Raw genomic sequence first — 22,989 nt, 5'->3', positions numbered from 1 at the left:
ACATCAAGTGGTCTAACAAAAGATGCTATGCCTTTCTATACAGCTCTCCTTATGCTACCTTGTCTTGACACGAAGGGCTCCAGTACCTGAACAGGTTGCCCCAGTATATAAAGTTAATACTTCTGTTAAGTGGAAGTGTAACTGACTCTGTATGCTCTCAGTCCAATGCAAACAGAAGACAAGATTGCCAAAATTCAAGCAAGAAGTGCCTAGTGCTTTTACAAAAGCAGACTAAGAACATGTATACATAGTTACTGTGGTTCACCTGATACAAGGTAACTTGATCACACATCTTAGTTTTTAACACAGAGCTGCAATGACAGTAGCCCCAAATGCTGTTCTTCAATCTTCCTTAGTGCCTGCAGTCCACCATAATATTCAAATGTTGGTATAAAAGTGTTGTCTTTACACACACTGCTGTGCAAGGAACTTGATATCATGACATTTCCAGAGAGGCCAAATGAATAAGAATTAATGCTGAAGCTGTAGGCACAAGGCTTGTCTTTCTAGGTCCTCGTAGCTTCTACTAAGAAAGAGTTACCTCTTCTTAAGCTTTATGCAACTGTTGTAGTCTGCCTTCAGTAGAGGTGCCTTGCCAGATGCTACACTTAATCCCTTTCCCTACACTGCCTCTAAATTCAAGCATTCCTCCTCTGCTTCCTCTTTACCCCACCATGTAATTTAGGGGGACAAGTGTAGTTTTAAACTGTTGAAGGAAATAAGCCCATCTATTGCCTAACATGACCCATCTTCCTGTCTCTCCAACAGTATGTGAATGATCAGAAGAAAACACCACTAAAGCAAGGACAGTTAGGAATCACTCCTGCCTCTGAAAAACGCATACAGTCTTATTTTCAATTACCTTACATCTTGCTGCTATTATCAGTGCAAAACTGATGTGAAAACAATATTCAGATTTGGTAGCATTTTACACCTACTTTACAATGATGTAGATGAAATATGCTGCCATGTGCCCGTGACTGTGAGGAAAACCTTGATGGCAGAGTGGTTTTACAGAAAACCAGTAACCTTAAACAATAAAGGCAATACAACTGCATGACCTTGCTTCTATAATTCTTGTGTGTCCTTTGTTATACTGACATGAGCAGCTAAAACTAGTCACTGGAACACTTACTCATGTGCATAAGTGCCAGCAAGATCGGGCTCCAACTTAAGAGAAGATTTCAGCACTTCATTTTGCTCTGTGTGAAACCTCTAGAGGATGTGTCACAGAGGACTGATAAGCAATTGCAAAACTTCTGGTAGCAAGTACTCAGCAGCACATTCAGACTGCTTCATAGAAGCAAGAGTGACTTTATCTTGTGCTCTGTATGAGCAAAACCCCATGTTTTTAAGCTACCAGGTTAATTTTTGCTGAAAACACTGGCATAGTCTGCCCAGACACAAGTAAAAACTGTGCACACAATTATCTGGATATATACCCTGGCATTGACAGAGCAGCAAAGCAGGTTAATGTGCAAGAACAGAACAGTTCACCACAGAACAGTAACACAAATCCAGAGGGTGGAACACAAAACAATAAAATGGTTTATTGCTGCTGTTCACTTTTTCCCTGTTCTGGGAAGGACATAGAATCTATTCCAAAGAACACATCATTCAGGCAATCTATAGCGATGCTGTGTTGTAAGATGTTCCCTCACTCCACCTACAACCCCAGATCGGACAAGAGTATTTGCCCGAAAAGGGACTACACAGAGCCACACACTCTCCTTTTGCCCTCATATTCCTTTTCTCTATCTTAAGAACAAACAAACCTGAAGACAGGGCCAAATCTCCTGGGGCAGAGGAGAAGAAACATGTTATTAAAATAAAGTGTGCACATAAGTGATTTCTGTCTTGGGATCCAAAAACCAAGTTTAATTAACCAGCTGAGTGGAAAGCACAGTTTATATAATGCAGACTATCTGTGAACTCTCACCCCAGTCATTCCACACAACCCCTTGTAACTGCTACTCCACATAATAGCATTTTTTGCTGGTAAAAAAAAAAAAAAAAAGTAACCGGGATGAGGGATCTAGATGCCAACTTTCACAGAGATCAAGAAAGAAGAAACAGGTGTTTAAAATAGAGGAAATAGAGACCAATTCATGTTACACAAGCTACTAAGTAGTTCTGTAAGGGAAATACAGCTTCATTGCTTCTTGAACTCCTAGAAAATAGTTTGTCATCAGATAGAAGGCTATTCAGTGCTAAAAGGATACTGACAGATTCTGCCACTGTCAATGAGAGAGTCCTGGAAAGAGTCTAAAGACTTCTGCCTTTCTCTACCTGTACTCTGGAAGCCTGCTTTCTGAACTACTGTATGCTTATGAGATAAGCCAGTGAAAAGCATGATAAACTTGGAAAAATTTTAGCTGTGGGAGCAACTGGGGTCTGTTCATTGAATACTTGATCATCTGGTTGTCAGGCCACAGATCTGTAACTTGGCGGTTTGGGATTCTGTCTTCGGTTTCCAGTGTCTCCATTTTTTAAGATTCAACTCAAGAGACTGTCTCCCATTCTGTGTTTGCAGAGTTCTTAGCTCAGTGGGTCCTTAGTATTTCTTGGGGAATTTATATGAGACTACCATCCAAACAACCAACATTTAAGGTTAGCCTCATGTTGCATTTAGGATGATCTAACCTTACACTGCTGCAGAAAGACAGGGGTTTGTTTCATCCTGTTCACTCTCCTCTGTTGCATCATATCCATCTACCTTATCTATCTATGCAGCAACAAGGCTGCTGCTTCAGGTTGCAGAACTGATGGAAAACTAATTAATTTGGGGGATGGATTAGTCATCATTGGAGGAGTGAAAAGGGGACCATCTTCAGTGGAAGCTCACTGCTCGATTAAATACAAATTTGAACTGCGCTTTGCTTACAGGGATTTACAGAACTTCCCTGGGTGCTCAGCTCAGTAGTATTTGCATGTATATTTTAAAACTATGGCTAAGCAACTATTGAATGGAATTCAAGTCCTTTGTTACAGCATGCTAATTTTTGTAAAAACCTCACACCAATTTTATCAAAGAAAGAGAGATCAAACCTCAATCGGGGCAGTTAAATACAAAACCTTCCATCAACATTCCCACTGGAAAAAACAAAAGGGTTTTTTCAGCCATTAAAAAAAAAGGTGAACTCAGATAATTACATACAATATGCACAGCTATCCTAGTGAACATTTATAGCAATTACTTGAAATTCTGATGTCACTCGCAATAGATATATCAGCTGGTAGTTTTAAAAACTTGATCGTATATTAAAAACTATGACCAATATTGTTTTCTGTGCATAGAGATAAACATCCTGCTCAAGGATCTGAACTCCTATTTAAAAACAAAACCAAACATTAAGCATAAAAAGCACTCAGTATGGTTCTGAGACACATATGTGGCTACATTGCATATTCCCTGCCTACACTGGCAGTGTGGGAGCTCTGTTAGTCATCTAATGCGCATATTTGCTTGGCACAATGCCTCTACTTTCTTATGCAGGCAAGAAAGATGATCACTGGTTTATTGTATTCTTACATCTTCATTGCATGTTCATCAGTCAGTATGACCAGGCCTTCCCAATTCAAACTACAAGCTGTTAGGAGACAGACCAGTTCAAAGTGAAGCCCAAGCACTGGAAGGTTGTTAAGCACGTCTGTAAAGACAAGGGCGACTTTTAGATTCATGCTGCTTAGACATGTTTTTTGGTGGGACCTAACAAAATGTTTAAGAATAAGGACTTCTTGTTGAATAGAAGCCTAATTTAGTTTTGTTTTCAACCCCAACACAGATCCTTTCACTATCTTCAAGGGCACTAGAGGTTCTCAGATGGCTTGCTTTAACTGTCCTTCTCTGCCTTCATTCTGGAGGAAACTGGAGCAGAACCTGAATTTAGTTTTCAAGTAAGGCTGTCATAAGACCTCCTTGCCCAGACTACAGCAGGATCACACAGATCGCATCCTTCTGGCATCCCAGTTTCATTTAAACTATACAAAACACATACAAGAAAGGTGTGCCTTTTTAATGCATTGCTGATGATGAAATCCGAAGAGGAAGGGAGGGATGCAGAATTTTCAGGTGCCTCAATGTTGTTAGACCTTGAAGGAGTGACTCTGGCCACTTCCCCTCCCAATGGCCCTGGATGCTGCAAATTAGTATTTTGCCATGAGATACTTCATGCTACAACCTGCTTTGTATAGAATTAACAAAGCACCAATTCAGTTGCTTTCTGACACACAAAGGAAGAAGTGCTTTGAGGGGAAGTAGCTCATCCTGCTTCTTAGATATCTCAGTGGTGAACCCACTTAACACTGACTACTGTATTTATGTCAAGGGGAAGTCTGATGCTGCCCCATTCCACTATGGAAACTGGCAAGGGCAGCCTGCGACTGCCTTGTAGGACCTCTTCCATATTTTAAGTGCTTTCAGCAATATGGGCTGCTACGTCTCTGCTGTTTTTGCCCCAGATGCACACAAGTTTGGATTCCTGAGGACTGCAGTGCTTTGGTGTAATGTCTGCTGACTGCACTCAGACAGTATCTGCTGTTAGTATCTGAAGGGAACAGCTTATGACAAGCAGGAGTTCAGAATTGGTAAGATCTGGTCTGATCTAGTGGAGCTCTGTCTTTAAATTCTATGATGGTAAGACAGAAGAAATATGTGGGAAGCATCCACAATAATCAACCATCTCAAGTTAATTAGCAATTAATTTAGTGAGCTACTGAAGTCTAGCAAAGATGAATCCTGAGAGATTCTGGTCACAGCTACCCTGATGTAAATCTAGATTAACTCCTAGAGAGAACATCAATCTCCATGACAGTTACTTCAGATTTACACCCAGCAACTCTGAATTTGTGCACTTGTTTTCACAGCCGTGTGGGAGATCTGTCTCAACACAAATCAGCTCTGCTCTCCTGCAGATTCTGCAAGGTACACAGAGTTACTTTTCTGTAAAAATCCAACCTCAGTGAAATGGGGAAATTAAATTCTCCGCTCTGATGAAACCTAAGCCTCCCACATAACAGACAAAAACCCTGCTACAGAGCCAGCCACTACAAGTGGTCACTCAGCTCTCAGTCTTCAGGCAGTAAGAATAATTCCCTCTCCCTTGATTTCATGAAGCACAACAGCAAGCATCAAAATTACTACATTCTTCTGCGTATTACACATATTAAGAATATCAGATCCACAGAGAGTACAGTTTTGAGCCCAGTCTCATAGCCCTACCAAAATCCATGTAGAGTCTTTCAAGGTCATCTTTCTAAGAGGGTAAAGAGGGGGTAAACACCTTCTGGCCATTAGCACTGCCCCATGTGATATACACTGCAGCTGCGTCCAAGAAATCTGTTATGAAAAAGGAGTTATTGTCCTGCCACAGCCCTTGGCCCTTCTACCAACTCTACTCAGCTCTGCATCCCCATTTCTGCACAGCCGTAACTTCTCCCTTCCTTTACCCCTTTAAGCTAACCACTGGGTTAAAATGATATAATGCCCCTTCCCACCCACATGAATCTCAATCCAAGTAGTGCAGCACTGCTTATGAAATTCTAAGTTGATTCAAGTAAGAAAATGTTTGTATTCTTCTGGGTGAGCCAGAGTACAGGTCATAAGTAATAAAGAGCAGAAACAGATCACAGGCAACATACAAATACAAGTGCTGTAATTCTGAATTCAACGTATATCCAGAGAGCTTGTCAAATGGTTTGTGGAAACATTATGGAGAGATACTTAGAGCCACTTTTGCTAGATGGTTTAAGTTCACCTTAAGAACTTGCCTTAAACTCATTCACGTGAGGATTTTTTTAAGCAAACTATAAATCTCCCCATACCAGCCTAACTTCGAAAGAATTGGACACAGTCCTACCCCCATTCCACTGACAATTATGTTCGCACTGCAGATCCTAACTGTCTCACCTGGTTTTGTCCTTTGCAGGAACTGGCTGTCTGAAGGAACCCAGAATCTGCTTGCTATTCCTTTGTTTCCTGCCATAAGTGGGGTTGATAGGGTTACTCAAAATGATCCAGCAAGCTCAGAGCACAGTCTTCATACATTCATAAGGATGTTTCAGAGCTGCATTTAATTTTGGAATTTTTTTTTTCTGCTCTCATGTACAATATCACTCTGAAAACTGTTTTGCCATTAAATACTAGTGTGGATTCATGATCTCTCAGCACTGAGACTCCATCAAAACAGCCTGGTCAGCTTATGAGCAAGCATCATACTAGCAAAGCATATGGCATGAGTAAAGGTAGCCAAAATTTTCATGGTTCCCAGCATTTGTAGAGTTCAAACAGCATAAGTCAAGTATATCCACAAGTCAGTCAACCCACAGTAGAATACACAGAAGAGTCATCACTAAATAAGCTTTTGTCTTCAGTAGTATTCTAAAATTTCAAAATATTAAGCTATTTTCATGGTTAATGCTAGACTGAGGGGGTGCATATTTTTAATCTATAAAATTGCTTGAAAAGGGACAGTCATTTTAGAGTGAAGCATTTTAAAGGACCCAGTAATTCATTTACTTACTTAAAAAAAAAAAAGAAAAAAAAAGAAGATAAACAGCCAGGTTTTTACAAGAAACATTAGTTCTCACTTAACTATTTAAATGAAGTGGCCGGAAAGTATTTGGCAACAAACAACTTGAAAACAAACCAGTAATTTTTAGGGTGGCACACTTTGAAAGGTAGCATGTAACAGCTAAATAAATGCTTATCTTTTATAAAGATGACATTTTAGCTAAGCAATTCTACACAAAAGAATTTCTTCTCCATAGACCCATTTCATTCTTATAATTAGACCTCCCCAAAACTATTAAACTTTTATGAACTTGTCTACAGATACAAGTTATGTCACAGTATAGTAGGATGAGTATTTTAAGAATAGCTATTCCAGAATGAGTATGTCTGTACATGAAGTTGTTTAGAAAGTTATTGAAATTACTGCACAGTGATGTTATATGGATAACCTGTAAGTAGTACAGAATATTGTAGCATCCTACAAATAAAAACAATTCAACATTTTTCTGAGATGAAGCAAAAATAATCTAGCCTCCAGATGTACCAAGTAAATCCCACAGCACCCTATAATGCTTATCTCAACCTCCATAAAATTACTGGGCAGAAATAAAGTTAGAATTACCCACAAATCTCAGGTGCCTTTTCTGAACTTAACTGAGCTTCACCAACAGGTGACACAGGAATTCAACTGGTTACTGAGGGCTGGGCAGGAATATCCTGCTTAATTTCTAGAAGACTAACTGGACACAAAGCAATCTGTCTTTGTACCGTTTCTCTGGGATCTCCCCAGCTGACTCATCCCCTTGCCTAAAGTACAGCATGAAAGTAAAACAAAGTAAAACAGAATCTCTCACATTATCAGAATCAAAATTGCCTTGTATAGTAGCAAGAGATAGACTAAAAACAAAATTGGATGCCAATTTGCAAATTGCCATTAAATTTCCAGGAAGCTAATCCACCAAGGAGCATACTGCACCCTAGAGAGTCCTTAATGAATAGTGTCACATTTGCAATAGGCTAGTTAAGGTTGTGTCAGCATTTACATTATAAATCCCTAATTATATGTTAGCAAAGCAATCCTGAAACTTACTGAAACATGATATACAGAATTCCAGTCCAGGAAGACAGACTCTGGGAGGGAGGTGGGCAGAAAGTCTTAGTATCAGGGTAGATTGGATTTCATGTTTTAATTGGGAAATACAAAGGGAAAAAAAAGGGGGAAAAAAGAAAAAAAAAAAAGCTTGGAACCATTTCAAGTTCCAACAGCAGAGAATGTTTTGGTAGGCATTTAAGGCCGAATCCTGGAGGTGGTAAATGCCCTTGACTCTAATCTCAGTGGGACATTATGGGTGGTTAGCATCCCCCCCAAAGAACAAGGGATTACCAGTGTCCAAGTACTCATTTTTACCAATGGGCATTAAAGCACGTAGCTGTTTCTGGGGTCTGGATCACAGTCCATCTGTACTTGCTCTATTATTCTTGGTTTAGAGAGCTTGATCCCGCTTCCATCACAGGGCTGATGTCTACAGTCCAGGGTCAGGAAGATAAGCACTGTAAACTTCCAAACATGATTAAATATATAGTGTATATACAAGAACTTTATGCACAGAGTATACTTTGCTTTAGATGGAGCATTACTCTCCCCTTGATGTTTATATGTGGTGTATTTAACAGTATCTTGGCATTGTTTCTTTAATTAGAAAATATATAATATGAAATCTGGAGCTCCTACAGCTTCCAACCCCATCAGCTGGAGCAGAGTGCATGCCTCTGACTTCTAATTCTTGGGAATGGATTGCAGTAGTGGGGAGGGGAAGCAGCACTGGACAGCGTTAAGAAAGTGGACGGAGCAGACAGAGGCACTTCATGACCATCCAAGTCTGCACTAAGTGCTCTCAGTACTAAAGTAAGGCCAGTAATGTTAAAAGTAAGGATGGTAAGGTCAAAGTAAAGCCAGTAAGTGGTTTCAGTACTAAAAGGAGGCCCATCTGCTGACCACTTCCATCCTTCGCTGTCCTGAGGTCCAGGCACCAGTGCATCTAAATGTCCTGGGATACCCCAGTCTGTATCCTTCAATATTTCTGTTACCTTCAGAGGTGCACATGTGCCCAAGAACAGCCTTCAGAGTGCCTCAGGCCTTGGCTGCAGCCAGGTCTGCACTACTTGTGAACCCCAGCCAACTGGCACTGGGTCATGGGAGGATCCTCCTTTTATCCTGCCCCATGCATTGTGGCTGTGTGTTCAGGTGACAGCAAAATGATATCAGGGCCCCAGGGCCATACCACAGCCTCCCCTGCTTGGGCTTTGCTGGCTCAGCATTCATTACTACCCCTTTGGAGCACCTACCCATGGAGAAACCAGTATGTTTCTTCTAGAGTCCAGGGCTGTAGCTCAAAAGGCAGTGGCAGTCTGCTATGACTTTTCTTAGAGAGGAAGCTGGGTATAACAACTGAGGTCCTAGGTCAGGACTCAGGAGCTCCCTATCTTGTCTGATATAAGACTTCCCACATTAAGGCAGTATTGCCTTAAATTTACTTAATTAAGTATTTGGACACTACAAGCTACAAGAGGGCCATATATACACGCACATGAAATATGACCACCCTTATCATACCCAAGTCTGAAAAGCTTATCCATTTACAACATTAAGACCCTGTAAGACAACAATCGAGACACTCATCCTGACTAGCAATTACTGATTAGAAATCGTACTGTAACTCAGAACCTTGCCTTTCACACATTGCTGTCTCGCCAGCATAAACCATGGCAAGCCTAACCTTCTTGCATAATTCGTCCCTTTCTACAAACAGGCTGAGTTTATTAGGATTGTAAGTCGATCTTAACAAGGACCTGATCAGAAAGCAGACAATGCTCTAGAAAGAGAACGTTTTCTTGTTTCCACCATTGTACCAAATGGCATCTTCCTGTTTGCTAAATAGCTGCCTTCTCAGGTTAAATTGCCCCATTGATCTTGGGGTGCCACAGATCACTGAAGGGAGCAGACCTGGTTATCCCAAAAGGATGAATGCAGCACCTCAAACCATCAGTGTATCATATTGTATCCATTTAGCCTATTGCTTCCACAGCCTTAAAAATTAATGAGTTCTCTAGGGAGCATACAGACATAATGCTCAAAGCAAAAGAAGCTGCTGCCAATACTGTTTTCCTCTGCCTAGACACCACTTCAAGTCAAAACAGAATAGTAGCTTTTGCCCCCCAGAAGAGTTATCAGGATACTTTCAGACAGAAAAAATACCTATGCTTGTGTGGACAGGCCTTGAAATTTCACAACCTGCAAGCCATCACCATGTAGTCTGATCTTGTTCCGTCCACCATCAGGGATTTCTGCCATCAAGTTCAACATGAAGAGAAATTAAGCTTCATTTTGGGGTAACTTCTGAAGTTATTTTGGTCCAAGTTTTGTGAAGATATTAAACCTTGCTTAGAAATAATGATCTGCATACAGCTAAAGGGGGTGCTTGGTTTCTCCAGCTCTAGCACTGACTTGCTTTCTCGCTTTTCCTTTTCTGTGCAGCAGTTAACAACACACCCACAGATATGATATGGCATATACACAGAAACACAGGTCAGCAAAGTCATTTATGTAAGGCCCCTCCTTTAAGGGATTATCTCACGCAAAGGAAAACATCAGCAGATGGGACTCTGCTTCTGTATCATATTCTTCAAATGTGAATGCCTGGCGGGTGCAGAGGAGGATAGGAACCATCACACTCTCACCCTTTCCAGACTTTGCTTTTCATTACATCACTGCACACAAAAGACACAGAAGAGAAACAGCTTATTTTGTGTTTCAATCCCTTTGCTTCCCCCAAAACACTCCCCACATCAGTGTCACTGAGAAGGAGCCTGCCAGAAAAAGGTTTAGAAATCCTCAAACAAAATGGGTTAAGTATTCAGAATTACCATCAATTAACAGCTCCAAAATGATGTAATAAGAGATTAGCACAGTAGAGGAGCTTTAAAATTTACACTGATCTAACGTCTGAGACCAGTTATTGAACAACAGGAAAAAAAAAATGCTTCTCTAGGACAAAGGACCACTATCATGTAAATCACAGTAACTAGCAAGCAAAGCTTTATCTAGCCTGACATGTTAGCAGGATCTCAGATTTCTGCTCATCTCTACCTCTGGTAACTTATGAAGCATCAGCTCCTAAAATCATGCAGCAACTGAAGATGAAAGTTGGCGGTCACAAGCAGGTAGATGCAGCGCTTAAGTTCAGTATTTCAGGAAATGGCCTAGAAATGGCTAGATGGATTAATGTGGCATTTTCCAGGACCAATACTGGTGAAAGATGATATTTCCAAATACCTGCTGTGTTCTCAGAATCAGAGAGCATGATGTCCATAGCAAAATGTCAGTTGCAAAAGAGAAACAAAACCCAGAAGCAAATGATTCCTTTACGTATCCTGTAGTAGTGGCCATCAGCTCATTTCAATACATGGTAAAGCCCCTTAGAAACAAGGGACTCTATAGCTTCTGGGGAAAAGCTGCTTCTTTCATACTTGAACAACATCAAACAGAAGCTGCTAATCTCAGAGGATGTAGTGGACAAAGAGGGCAGTTTGCACTTCCTTGGTTGGGAGCCTTTGTGGCAGGTGGTTACTCAGCTCTTAGCAAGAGAGAGAGAAATACATAGCTAGAGGAGATGGCTGGAGAGGTGACAGACACAGATGGAAAGGATGAGAGCCATGCACAGAGCAGCAGAGATTGGTATGGGCTGAAAAAAGGAAGGAAGAAAAGCTTTTAGATACAGATAGGAAACTCTGTATTCCAAATTGGAATAAATATCCAGTTTCAAGGACAGTAAATCAGCTTAGAGATATGCTCTCAACTTCTACTTCTGTTCAGTATCAATAACTAAGGGAGTAAGTGGGATGCTTTTATAAAGCAAATTCCCAAATGACAGCAGACACTATTCTAGCTAGCTTTGGACTGCCTTCTCTTCCCCATGTAATCAGCAATCTCATAGGCACAGCTTTACAAATCCCAGGCCACGAGATAAATGCCAGCAGACTGTGACAGAACCCAGTAAAGCCACAGACAATGTTAGCAGGACCTAACTTTTAAGCAAGCTTGCCAAGCACAAGATAATCTTTTTCTAAATCCTGGGTACACAGGTAATGGTCTCCTCTGTCCAAACACAGGAACCAGCACCATGCCTGAATGAGTATCTTATCACTGGCACAATTTTTTGGGTTAAAAAATTTTTACGTAACATTGAAGTCATGCCCAGGACTAACACAAAGCAACAGTTCTCAATTTAATCTAATGCAAGCTCATATAGTGTAATCTAATCCACTCAGGGATAACAGACTGAAAACTGATTTCTGAGCTACACAGAATACACTGCAGATAAAACATACTGTTGCTTAATTGCTGGTTCTCTCATTATCTAGCATCTCTACAGAACTTTAGAACACTGAATGTCCATTTGTGATCTGCTGCCCACTGGCAACGCAGAACTGCAGCAAATAGCCAAAACCATATTCAGTAGCAAGATCTACAGTGTTTCCAATCAGGAGTTTGAGGGCTTACAATGACAGAGAGTGCATAGGTAATTCGAAAGGACAATGTTTCTTCCTAAAAAATTCAGAAGATCCACTGTTGTATGTGATGCTTAAAGTTCAAAATGGATAAAAGTTAAGAACAAATGGCAGTGTCTACTTCAGGCAAAAAATACATAATTAAGAAACTAGAGATGTTATAAAACGTACATAGCACAGAGAATGTTATACATGCTTGCAGTAATTTACCACAAAGAACAGAGCACTAAGGGTCTGAAAACATGGATTAAGACAATAAATAATGGGCTAAAATACACACAGCATCTGCACTCAACTCCTTCTGTATGTCAGTGCAAGTCAGGCATCATGTAAGTATGTGAGAAGTCCCCCTCTAATTTAAAAAAGAATGTTCACTATTTTAATTACGTGGCCATTCTAAACGGGCTCTGAAGTGCAGAAGCAATTACCAGCAGAAAAAAATAGCCATTACATGCTTTTTAGTCACAGGATTTGTTACAATAATTCACGAAGCTCCCAGCAGTTTCATAACAAAGTAGTCACATCTGCAGTTTCACAGAAATGATCATGCCTGTGCCAATGTTTCATCTTACGAATGTTTGCAGGCTCTGATGTCCATGTTTAGAAGAGGACCGAAACAAGCTAACTACTTAAATTATTCCACCTCTCTGGCTTACTATTCTCAAACTTAAGGAGCAAATGCTTTGGTCAGTGTAATGGAATGGTGGCAATGATCTGTACTGGCAAGGGAGGCTCTGCTCCTAAAGGAGACGGCTACAGCCAAGCCCCAGGCTGGTAATACACACAGACTGAAAATGAGGAAACAGATGCTGTTGGAGTACCAAATGGAAGATGTTATGGAAAAGAAAATAAACAAATTTAGCCATACTCAACAAGTCAAGATACAAGAAGGAAGCAGTAAGTCTCTGCTCCTGAAAGTAAAAACAGCTCTGCAGAACCATCAGAAAAAAGTATAGTGTGATGAATAAAATGGATTCCCTCTCCCAGAATCTCTGGATGATGCTAGGAAAAAATATTAAGCATATTTTATTTACCTGTATTAAAAACAAACAAACAAAACCCCCAAAACCAAGAGGCAAGAGTAATTCAGTCAACTGACAGTAAATTCAGAAGTAGTATCATATATCCAAGGGAATGCTTCAAATAACATCTCTGGCAAAACAAGTACTCTCTTACAGAAGCTAAATCGAGATGCCTAGCTTGCTTCTAAGTGTCCTGACCTAAACAGGATGACCTAAATCTTGCAAGAGTGGAGAAAAATGAAACCTCAAGCCCATAAGGATTCTCACTGCCATTAGCAGGCCTGCAATAGTCTGCCTGCCTTATTATTTTATGGGAGTATATGCCTGTATTTTAAATAGCCCAAATTTTGGTCAAGTCCAAGGCACCACTAGGAGATGCAAAATTTCATTAGTGATTGAGAAACACATGGAACGCATCCAGGGAGATCCAGCTGCCTGCCTTTTGAGTAGGTAGCTACTCAATAGCAGAATTGTAAGAATAGGTCTCCAGAGTGGCTGTGTGAAAAAGCTTCTGGTGTTTGTGTGTTGTCACCACAGCTGCACATGACAACTGTAAACCTACAACCCACAGACTGCTTGTGACAACCCAATTTTCAAAGACCAGCTGGGATCAGTGAGCAGGTTCAATAAATCGTTCTGCTCCCCCATGCTTTTCTCAATTCCTCCTCTCCCCGTCTCCTTACCACATTCTACACACGTGAAGTAAAGCTGCGGTCCTGCCAAGCTCATGCGAGGCAGGAATGGGGCCACAAAAAACAACCCTTCTTTAAGACTGAAATGAGGTAAGTATCTGTCTGACAAAAAAAAAAAAAAAAAGAAAAAAAGGCAAAAAAGCTAATTACTGTTGGTTTAGTCCACCTCAGCTTTTTGAATCCTGCCTTCCAAAAGGATCCAAAGCTTGTTATAGTCCAATGGAGCCTTCCCCTTACCTCACATTCATAAAGTATTCACCTCCACCTAAAAAAAAAAGTCTGCAATGCTGTTAGTTGCTAAAAATCTCCTGCCATTGAAGTAGCAGGAAGACAAAGAAGGTAGTAATTAGAATGACCTGCTTTTACAGACTGCAAGTCATCTATTATGAAAATAGTTATTATTTATAGCACCTGAGAGACACAGTTCAGAACAAATACCCTCACCATGCAAAATTCTGAGCTTTTTTCAGTAGTTTTGGTTATTCAATGATATCTGAAAAAGCTCTCTGTGTCTTTACAAAATGCCAGCATTTGTATTTCCTAACAAACTCTAAGATACCATTAGCGGCTTATGATACCACTGGTGTTACAGAGTATGCTCTCCCACTGAAGGGGAGTAGCAACTATCAGCAAGGAAAAAGGAAATGTTTGTCTCTCAGGGTAGAAACCGCAAGGATTGCTACTTTCCGGGGTGTGGAATTAGGGGAAAAAATGAGATACAACTTCATTTTGGAAGTGATGTATGCATTCATCCAAATGAATGCATCACCTAAATTCATCTAAGCTCCCTCTGCTAAGACGTGAAATCAGCAGAGAATTAAACTATACATTAAACAGTAACATTAGTATGCTGTAGTTTCGATAGTAAAAGAAGGTATGCACAAAATTAATATTAGTAAATACAAATGGTCCTGTAAGCTTTGATTGAATCTTTAAGGATGTGAAAGTTTCAAGTTTCTGCTTCGAAGAACGTCAGAAACAATATAGGCAGAGTTTCAAAAAAAAAAAAAAAAAAGAGAGAGAGAGAGAGAGAGACCCAAAAGGAAGTACAGATGACATGACTGAAGGTAATCACAACATTCCAAATTATATCTCCTCAATAAAAATATTCTTTTCCAAAAGATTTTCAATTTAAATTCAACTTCAATCACAATTTTAGAGTATGTTTTAACTTACAGGCCAACACTGAATTTGTTGGAATACTTCTTTTGACTCATTTGCAATGATTTCATAGGCTGATATGGTCCCACAGTGCAATACTCCACCGTCAAATACTTAGGAGCTTGACATGAAAAACATAACTTACAACTTATGTATTACAAAGAAAATCTAAAATACTTACTGATTTTTACCAAAATTCCTTCAATTAATTTACAACTTTTTTTCTGAAAGGATAATTTCCTTCAAGCATAGTGTTTGCTGCTTTGCATGCTTCAACAGCCCTCACTGTCCCATGCCTGCTCCTTTGCCACTTATTTCAAACAATTTTATACTTTACTGACTTAAGTTTACAGACTAGTGGTATTCTTACACCATTTTTCAACATCTAATTCTTAATGACACATAATGCAAGTTATCTTTACCTGTACCCCTTGCATTTGAGTAAAGGTTATACATCTCCAGACACACAGAACTCACAGGATCTAGGGAGATTGTGATTTCTAGGTATAACTGTGATTTCAGTAAACATGCATTTCAAGAAGCAAAGTCACTTCTCTGCTGCACTAGTAATACAAGATCCATCATTACTTGAATAAACAGCTACAACTCTAAATAGAAAGTATTCTTCTAAACATAAAGTATTATGTTCACTATACAGATACAGAACAAAGGAGTGGATATCTAAGAGGACATTTAACCTTTACTTCTCATATTGGGTTTACAGATGAAAATACTTATCTTTACCAAAGCACGTGTACTTTGAAGATCTTTGTGCTTTTGTTACACTTCAACTTGCATTGTTATTGGGCTCCTTTTGTTGCTTTATTCTCTTTCAGGTTTAGATGTGATTTCACCAACTTCTGCAATAGTAATTTACATCTAAGAGTCTGTCTACAGACTACCTACTAGAATAGCCATCCTGAATATTTAGGTATACACATTCCCATGTTCACAGTCTAATTCTGTAAGAGGTGTGCACATGTGGAAAATAAGCTTGGTAGACTAATGTTAGCAAATTTCCATGTGTAAATTAGTGCTCCATTTCCCAATGAAATACATCCATCTCTGGCATCTCTCAGGGTCACATAGGAATGAAAGACAGGATTTGATCACTGCATACTTACAAACAGAAAGATACTTTGAAAGATTACTTTCTGCATTTAGTGTTTCTTACAAGAACTGTGTAATAAAGGTGAAAGGAAATGGAAGCTGGAGATATGATTCTTCAACTTTTTGAAATGGAAAAATCTAAGTCCACTGGATTTGTCCACTAAAACGTCTGCTAAAACATCCACTAATATTGGAGCAAGTCCACTGGATTTGTCCACTAAAACATCCACTAATATTGGAGCAGTTATCAATCTTATATCTGCCAAGTATAGTGTTATTTTTGTATTTAATATTGGAGTTCCAACTGTGTAAGGTATTTCAAGGCATAATACACAGTGTTAGTGTCCTAGCCCCCTGCAGAGCCCTTTTTACAGACTTGTAACCTGTTCCCTACTGACAGGACTCTAAACTGCAAAAAGCCTCAGTGATGAAAAAAGACTTTGCAAGGCTATGGACATCATTCATATGAAATATTTTGCATATTTCATGACATCAATGATTTCATGACCCTTGCCAACTGCAGGTTTCAAACAGCATTCTGCAAATGAACTAACATCTTTGGAACACACAGCTTTCAAAATGGAGAGTCCTTTGGAACCAGTAGTTTCAGTCATGCTGGAAAGCTTACACCATCCATTTCCTGTATTTCCTAGCAGTTCTAGAAACAAAGTAGTTCAGAAATGATGGGTGCAGATCTCAGGTTCACCAGGATAAATAAAATTACTTCCTCTAATGTAGAAGGATTCAATTCACACTCACATGTAGAGAAAACCTAGTTGCTCCATAGCCATATTAGTGTAACTGAACAGAAACAAACACATCTATACAGGTCCTGAAAACAGACTCTAGGCCACTATTTAATTTTCTTCAGTGCAATAACTTCTTGTAAAGTCAAGGACATTCAGTCCTCCTTAAGACTTACAATTTCAGACTAGACTACGGTGCCATCTTATGCTGTCAGTGTCTGCCAGGAACTCTGGAGCTCTATCCTCCATCAGCTTCTTTAAGGAACATTCTTATCTTGTACAAAACTGCTGTCTTCAGAGTCCTGGGTGCTCATCAGCACTTTTAATGAAACACGATCTGTGGACAAACGAGCAGTAGAACAATTCTAGTGATATATGAATTACAACATTTGAATGATTTTAAAAAGCAGTGTAATTAAGACTTGCTGTGTCATAGCTTATGCAGTTTGATGAAGTGGTGTACGCACACAGACATCAGTTTGGATAGTGACAGGTTAGCTGTGTGCGTGACAGCGGGCAAAACTAGCAAGTAGGCTCTGCACACTGCAGCTATAAGTAACTTTTCATTGAAGCTTTCAAAACCTGTCTGAACCTCTGGCACATCAGAAGTACTAAGCTTGCACACACAGTGTTATGAAGATAGGTATCATCCTAAACAAATTCATGCACATAAAAGATATTACATGCAGTTGTCACTCTCTATAGCACACATTGCTATGAACCCAGCATCATATATTCAATTCTTTCAGAAAAGATGGTCTAAATGACTTTATTATAATGCAGTGATTGACAAGGCTAGTCTGAAGGTGTTTATCTGATGATAGATGAGGGAGATCAGAATCTACCTGTAACTTGAGTTGTTTACACCTGAAGGGTGAGTTTGTGTCAAAACCAAGAGTTCCCGATAACACATGCAGTTGTACCAAGAGTTCCCGATAACACATGCAGTTGTGTCCACAGGTCAGCATTGCTATAAAAATGCAGAAGGTTGCACTAGCTAGCTGCTATACCCATAAGCACAGTAGTAAAACACAGAATGAAACTAGTTATGATATGGAATCACAAAGAAAACAAGAAACAGGGCGGGGTTTATGCTAGAGGTCCACCTCTTAAAAATACTAAATATTTTGGGCAGCTACTCTTGACCTTAAACCAGGGTCAGACTGTTACTTTCTACTACACCAGTCTCTTAGAGCTGTGAACAGGATTTGAGCACGATTGAAACAAGTTATGAAAGGCTGCTCCTGCCCCAAACAGGTTAGCAGTCAAGTTACATGCAGCAAGCAGATCACCAAGCAAGGAAGGACCAAGAGGAAAAAAAGACACAAACCAAGAACATAGAGAACCACTTACTGTAATTCTAGCTGGTCACAAATCAGGAGTCTTACAATGCAGGAGCTTGAATCTGACTTCTAACATGCAAATTATAACCATACTAGCTCTTTAAAATGTTGCTCAAAATCACAAGTCAAGTTGGTTCTGTACCATTAAGGGAGGAGTCTGAAAAGAGCCAATAAAGGATTACTGTGCCTGAGCTCCATATTGAGATAAAAAAAATCCTGTCACCTTCCAGAGAAATTCAAAACCCTTGCCCTTCTTGAATATCATGGCTTGCTCACTCTGCGGTAGCACACATACATATAGCATACACATCTATACACATCTGCATCTCTTCTGGCCTTATTCTGCTAAAGATGTTTTAGTACAGATCAGCTCTTCAGTTCTTAACTTTCACTTGGATGTTTTGTTTGCAGGGAGTCTCAAATATCCTCTAAAGTAGAAACACTTTATATCTGAAAACTAAAAATAAACTCTTTAAAGCATCAGCTTAAATCAAGAACCCATGCCCTAGCATAGGTTGAATCTTGGGTCCCATCAGTCACACTTTGCCGTGGTTTACTTAGAATATGAAGCGAACTGGAAGAGAACTGTGATAGCAAAATTCTCAGTGATTTTAATAAACATGGGATTCTGTCATGCATCTTTTAAAAAACTACAATTTGGAAAGCCTCTTCTACAAAAGCCTACAGGGCTCTAGTCTCCAGAACCTCTTCTGCCTTTTGACTCAACATCCCGCAGGACAGAGTGATCTAGTTAAGCAACTAATAAGCAACAAAACCTAGGAAAACTCCCTGACTTTTGGCGAGGGTTTGTTTGTGGACAATTGTGAGGTAAAGCCAAGCAAGTGGAATTCTCTAATGTAGTCCATTAGGCAAATTTACTCATTTTATTCTAGAAACAGAAATTTCCTAATTTGTACATTAATTTCACTCCCTTTGTTGAACAAATCTCATCTCTTCTGTTGACAAGCCCAAACCAGAGCTAAATGGCTGATCGTTTGAGGCAGAAAGTCAGAACAGTTTTTTTTTTGGTTTCCCCTCCTGTGCTGCAAATCAGTGTAATTCCTCCTGCTGCAACAACATCCGCCTTTCCAGATACTGAGAAAGCAGATACTGGAAAGCATCCTGCTACATAATGGAATTTTGAGATCCAGAAAACAAAATAAATGCTCATAAATAACTTTTCTACCCCCCTTTTAAGACATAAACTGCATAACAGAAAACAACACTTCCATTTCAAACCAGTTTAGGTACTTAAAAGCTGAATGTGCTGATTTGCTTTTCTGCTTTGTACCTTATCAATATTAATATAAAAAGATGCATGCTATAACTATTCAGGTTTGCATTCTTGATGTGTATTCTACTGTTTATCATACTAAATTGTTACTAAATTGATTGCCTTGCTATTTAAAGGCTCTTGTTCTAGTTTTACATGCATGACATCCAGTTGGCAACTCTCTCTGCAGTGGAGTGACAAACATTTTAAAGCTTAGCCCTTAAACCACAATGATAATGCTAAATGAGAAGTAACCCCCCCCCCCAAACCAACAACAAAATACTAGAAAGAATAATGCCTATTCAATTATAACAAAATGAATTAAACAAGTGAACATGATGTGCTACCTTCCTGCACATACCTACTGAAAACACTGGGACTCATTTTATGCAAATGTCAAATAAGAGTTCTGGTGTCCATTTTATTCACATTCAAGTCAACAGGCTAAATTTTCTCTCTCTCAATGGGCACATATTCAGCCCCTGAACGCAATCCTTGGCTTCAGATACACAATGCTAATTTCAAATATATCAATGAAAACATTGGCAAAAGCACTACATTCTGCTACTCCGAAGGAACAAATTGGAAAACAAGTGTAGGGCAAGCAGAGAGTAAATTTTTTACTTCAGATATTCCACACAGTAAAATTCTGTCACGCACCACACAACTGCTGCTGAAATCAATGTGAGCTCTGGGTCCATCCAAGATTTGAACTTGATCCGATAACTGTAATTTATACAACAAAAGAGCTATCTCAAACTGCCTAACAAAACACTGCGATCAAACCAAAAAAACTGCTTCCTCAGCACATACAACACTCATGAAATAAAGAGGGTAAAGCAGCCACATTTCTTTTGAATAAGTAATTTATTGCTCTAACACAAGCACATAATCTGATGCTCAGCTGTAAATCTTTGCCAATCAGGTGGCAGCCAGTGGAGCTGGATCCATACCTCAGAAACTTTGTAAATAACGCTGCAATACCAAGGCTTAACCTACTAAATTTGTTTTTCCTTTCCAAATATAAGAATCACAGTCTCGGTGAAACACAATTGCATAACAAGATAACCATATGCAGAGTTTGAAAAAATCCTCTGGATTGCAAAGAAGCTCACAGGGCACATTGTGAAGCCTCTTCTGTTCCACCCGTAACTCCACCAAAATCCAGCTGCACATAAGTCTCCAGCTTCCTAACACTTTATTACCTACAACGCCAACTATCCTGCTCTCAGCACTGCCATCTAGTAGAAAGTGGCAGCGCACCACGGGCTGCCTGTCACATCAGCTCAAAGGCAGCAATATTCCCGGAAAGCATCGCAAAGCTGTTGCTGCTGCTAAAATTTTAACTGCAGCCAGTAGTTAACTACCGACCAGCGGTTTGAAAGCAGCTTCCCCCACATCCTTCCCAACCGAGATCCGCTAAGCGCATCCACCGGCGTCTGCTTCGCCTGTCCTGGCGTGCTCTTCGGCTGGGGAAAACAGGGAAAATTCGTTTTGCGAGGACCCAACCTTCTGCACGCCGCCACCACGCCCCGGGCCCTGCGACCGGCTGGCGGTGGGCAGCTGGGGGAGCGGGTACCTCGGAGGTGCCAGCGGCGCCGGAGGAGACGGGCTGCCGGCCGCCCTCAGCGCTCCTCGCTGCTTCACGGCCGGCTGCGTAGAGACGGCGGGAGCGGGCAGGCACCGCCGGCTGCTTCCCCCCCCCGCGCCTCCCCAGCCCCTCGCCCGGCAGGCCCTACGCGCATCGGCCGGGCTGACGCGGCTTGCCCACCTCCGAGCACCGTCCTTCCCCGGGGCACCGGGCTGCTGCATCTCTGTGCAGCAGGACAAGATACGAAGCGCCTGCAGGAAAAGCCAAGCAAGGGGACCTGCCCTGCCCGCCACCCCCGCCGCCGGCCGAAGGCGCAGCCCCCGGCGTGCAGCCGCCACCCGCAGCCCCGGGAGCGGCCGCCGCAGCACGGCGTAGCCTTACCTCCCCTCCCTGGCTCCGGGGATCCGCCGCCGCTGCCTACCGCGCCCGCCCCCACCTGCGCCGTCCCTCCCAGCCTGGCGCTCAGGTGCGGAGGGAGCACAAAGGCAGAGCCGCCCGCTGCGGCGCGGCGGGGGGCAGCGGGCCTTCGCACGCCGCGCCTCTCCGCCGCTGCCGAGCCCCCAGCCCGGCTGCGCACTGCACCGGCGCCCCCGCTCCCGCCGCCGGCAGCCGCCCGCGCCCCCCCCCCCCCCCCCCGCTACCGAGCGCCCTGCTCGCCTCAGCCCGCTGCGGGGCGCGCGCGCCGGCCGGTCCCACCATCCCCCCCCCGCCCCCCGCGCCCGAAACCGTTACAACTTGCCCCGCGCCTCTCCTCAAACCCCCCTCGCCCCCCCGCCCCCTCCCCCGTGGTGCGGTTGGTGTCGGGACTACGAAGCGCCTCTCAGCCCCGGGAAGTTCCCCAGCCCCGGGGAGAGCTGAGGGGGACCCGCCGCCCCACATACCCCGCCCCCGCCATTGACACACACCGGGCTCGCCCTCCGGTGAGCGGCAGGGGCAGGCAGTCCCCCTCCACCGGCCGCGCCGCCCCCGCAGCCCCCGGCAGACACGTAGACGCAGACCGCCACAGCGCCCTGCCTCCCCTCCGCCGGAGGCACGGACCCCTCGGCTCGGCGGTCTCGCCAGACAGAGCGGCCGCCGAGCTCCCGCCGTCGCCGCTGAGTGTGTGTGTGTGTGCGCGTGTGTGTGTGGTGTAGCGGGGGACAGGTGATGAGCGGGCAGGAGAGGAGCCGCCCCCCCAGCCGCTTCCCCCCTGAGGCGGGAAGGTCTGTGGTGCAAAACTGCTCCCGCCTTCCCCCCACCCCGTCTCTGCAGATGCCCCCCGGGAAGGGCTGCGAGGCTGGCAGCGACAACAGCCGCCCCCTCCCCCGAGAAAGCTGTTCTCCATCCTTCTCCCTCGCTCGCCTTCTTTTCAGCTCGGCCGCTTGACTGACAGGGAGCCTTCCAGCGGCCGCCCACGCGCGCTCCCGTTTCCCCTCAGTCGGAGAGGGAGATGGCGAAGGAGAAAGCATGAATGAAACAGCCAGGCAGCGAGCGGAGAGAAGCCGGCCCCAGCCCCCGGGAGAGCCGGAGCCGCCGCTGTCGCAGTGAGGAGCCGGGGGGCGGCGCGGCTTCGCCGGTAGGCCCAGGTGGGTAGGAAGGCGTGCCGTGGGCAGCTCTACGGCGGGGCGTCCGTGCCCCCAGCCTCTCCTGGGAGCCGGCGGCCGCTGGCTGCCAACGGTCTCCCCCAGTCTCTCTTCCCGGAGGGGGCCGAGAGGCCATTTTAAGACGCAGCTACTCCGCCTCAGGGGCTTGTTCCTGCCATTCAGCCCCCACATTCCCTAGTCGCATCTGAAAGGTGGCTAGAGCACATGGGTCCCTGAGGTTCAGTGCAAATGCTTTAGCTAGTGTGGTTGAGTTTGTGCTGAAGTGGATGAAGAGCGTGCCTCTCATCAGTTCACGTTTGGGTAAAAAAACTTGGGGCAGAAGGTGAAAGGTTGATGCCTTTTCAAACCAGAGCCATGACCGTGGCCTTATATGTAGGCAACGTGGCTGA

General features: G+C 42.7%; 1 protein-coding gene across 7 annotated transcripts in view; it reads right to left on the bottom strand.

The window, feature by feature from the left end:
- The window catches only part of PTPN5 (protein tyrosine phosphatase non-receptor type 5), an 86,315-nt gene extending 64,237 nt beyond the window's left edge, over positions 1–22,078 (bottom strand). The window contains exons 1-3 of one of the 7 annotated variants that reach the window (XM_069803689.1): positions 21,923–22,078; positions 18,164–18,310; positions 16,987–17,147 (exon numbers count right to left, since the gene is read on the bottom strand). The gene's annotated coding sequence lies outside the window, so the exon portion shown is untranslated. Of the gene's footprint in view, positions 1–16,986; positions 17,148–18,163; positions 20,265–21,197; positions 21,351–21,398; positions 21,622–21,922 lie in introns of those variants that run through there. The other 6 variants (XM_069803692.1, XM_069803685.1, XM_069803686.1 and 3 more) reach the window with 6 other exon arrangements.
- Positions 22,079–22,989: the final 911 nt, after the last annotated feature.

Source organism: Haliaeetus albicilla, chromosome 16 (genome assembly GCF_947461875.1).
Source record: "Haliaeetus albicilla chromosome 16, bHalAlb1.1, whole genome shotgun sequence".
In the NCBI taxonomy this organism is placed as follows: Eukaryota; Metazoa; Chordata; class Aves; order Accipitriformes; family Accipitridae; genus Haliaeetus; species Haliaeetus albicilla.
This window is presented reverse-complemented; position numbering and strand designations above follow the sequence as displayed.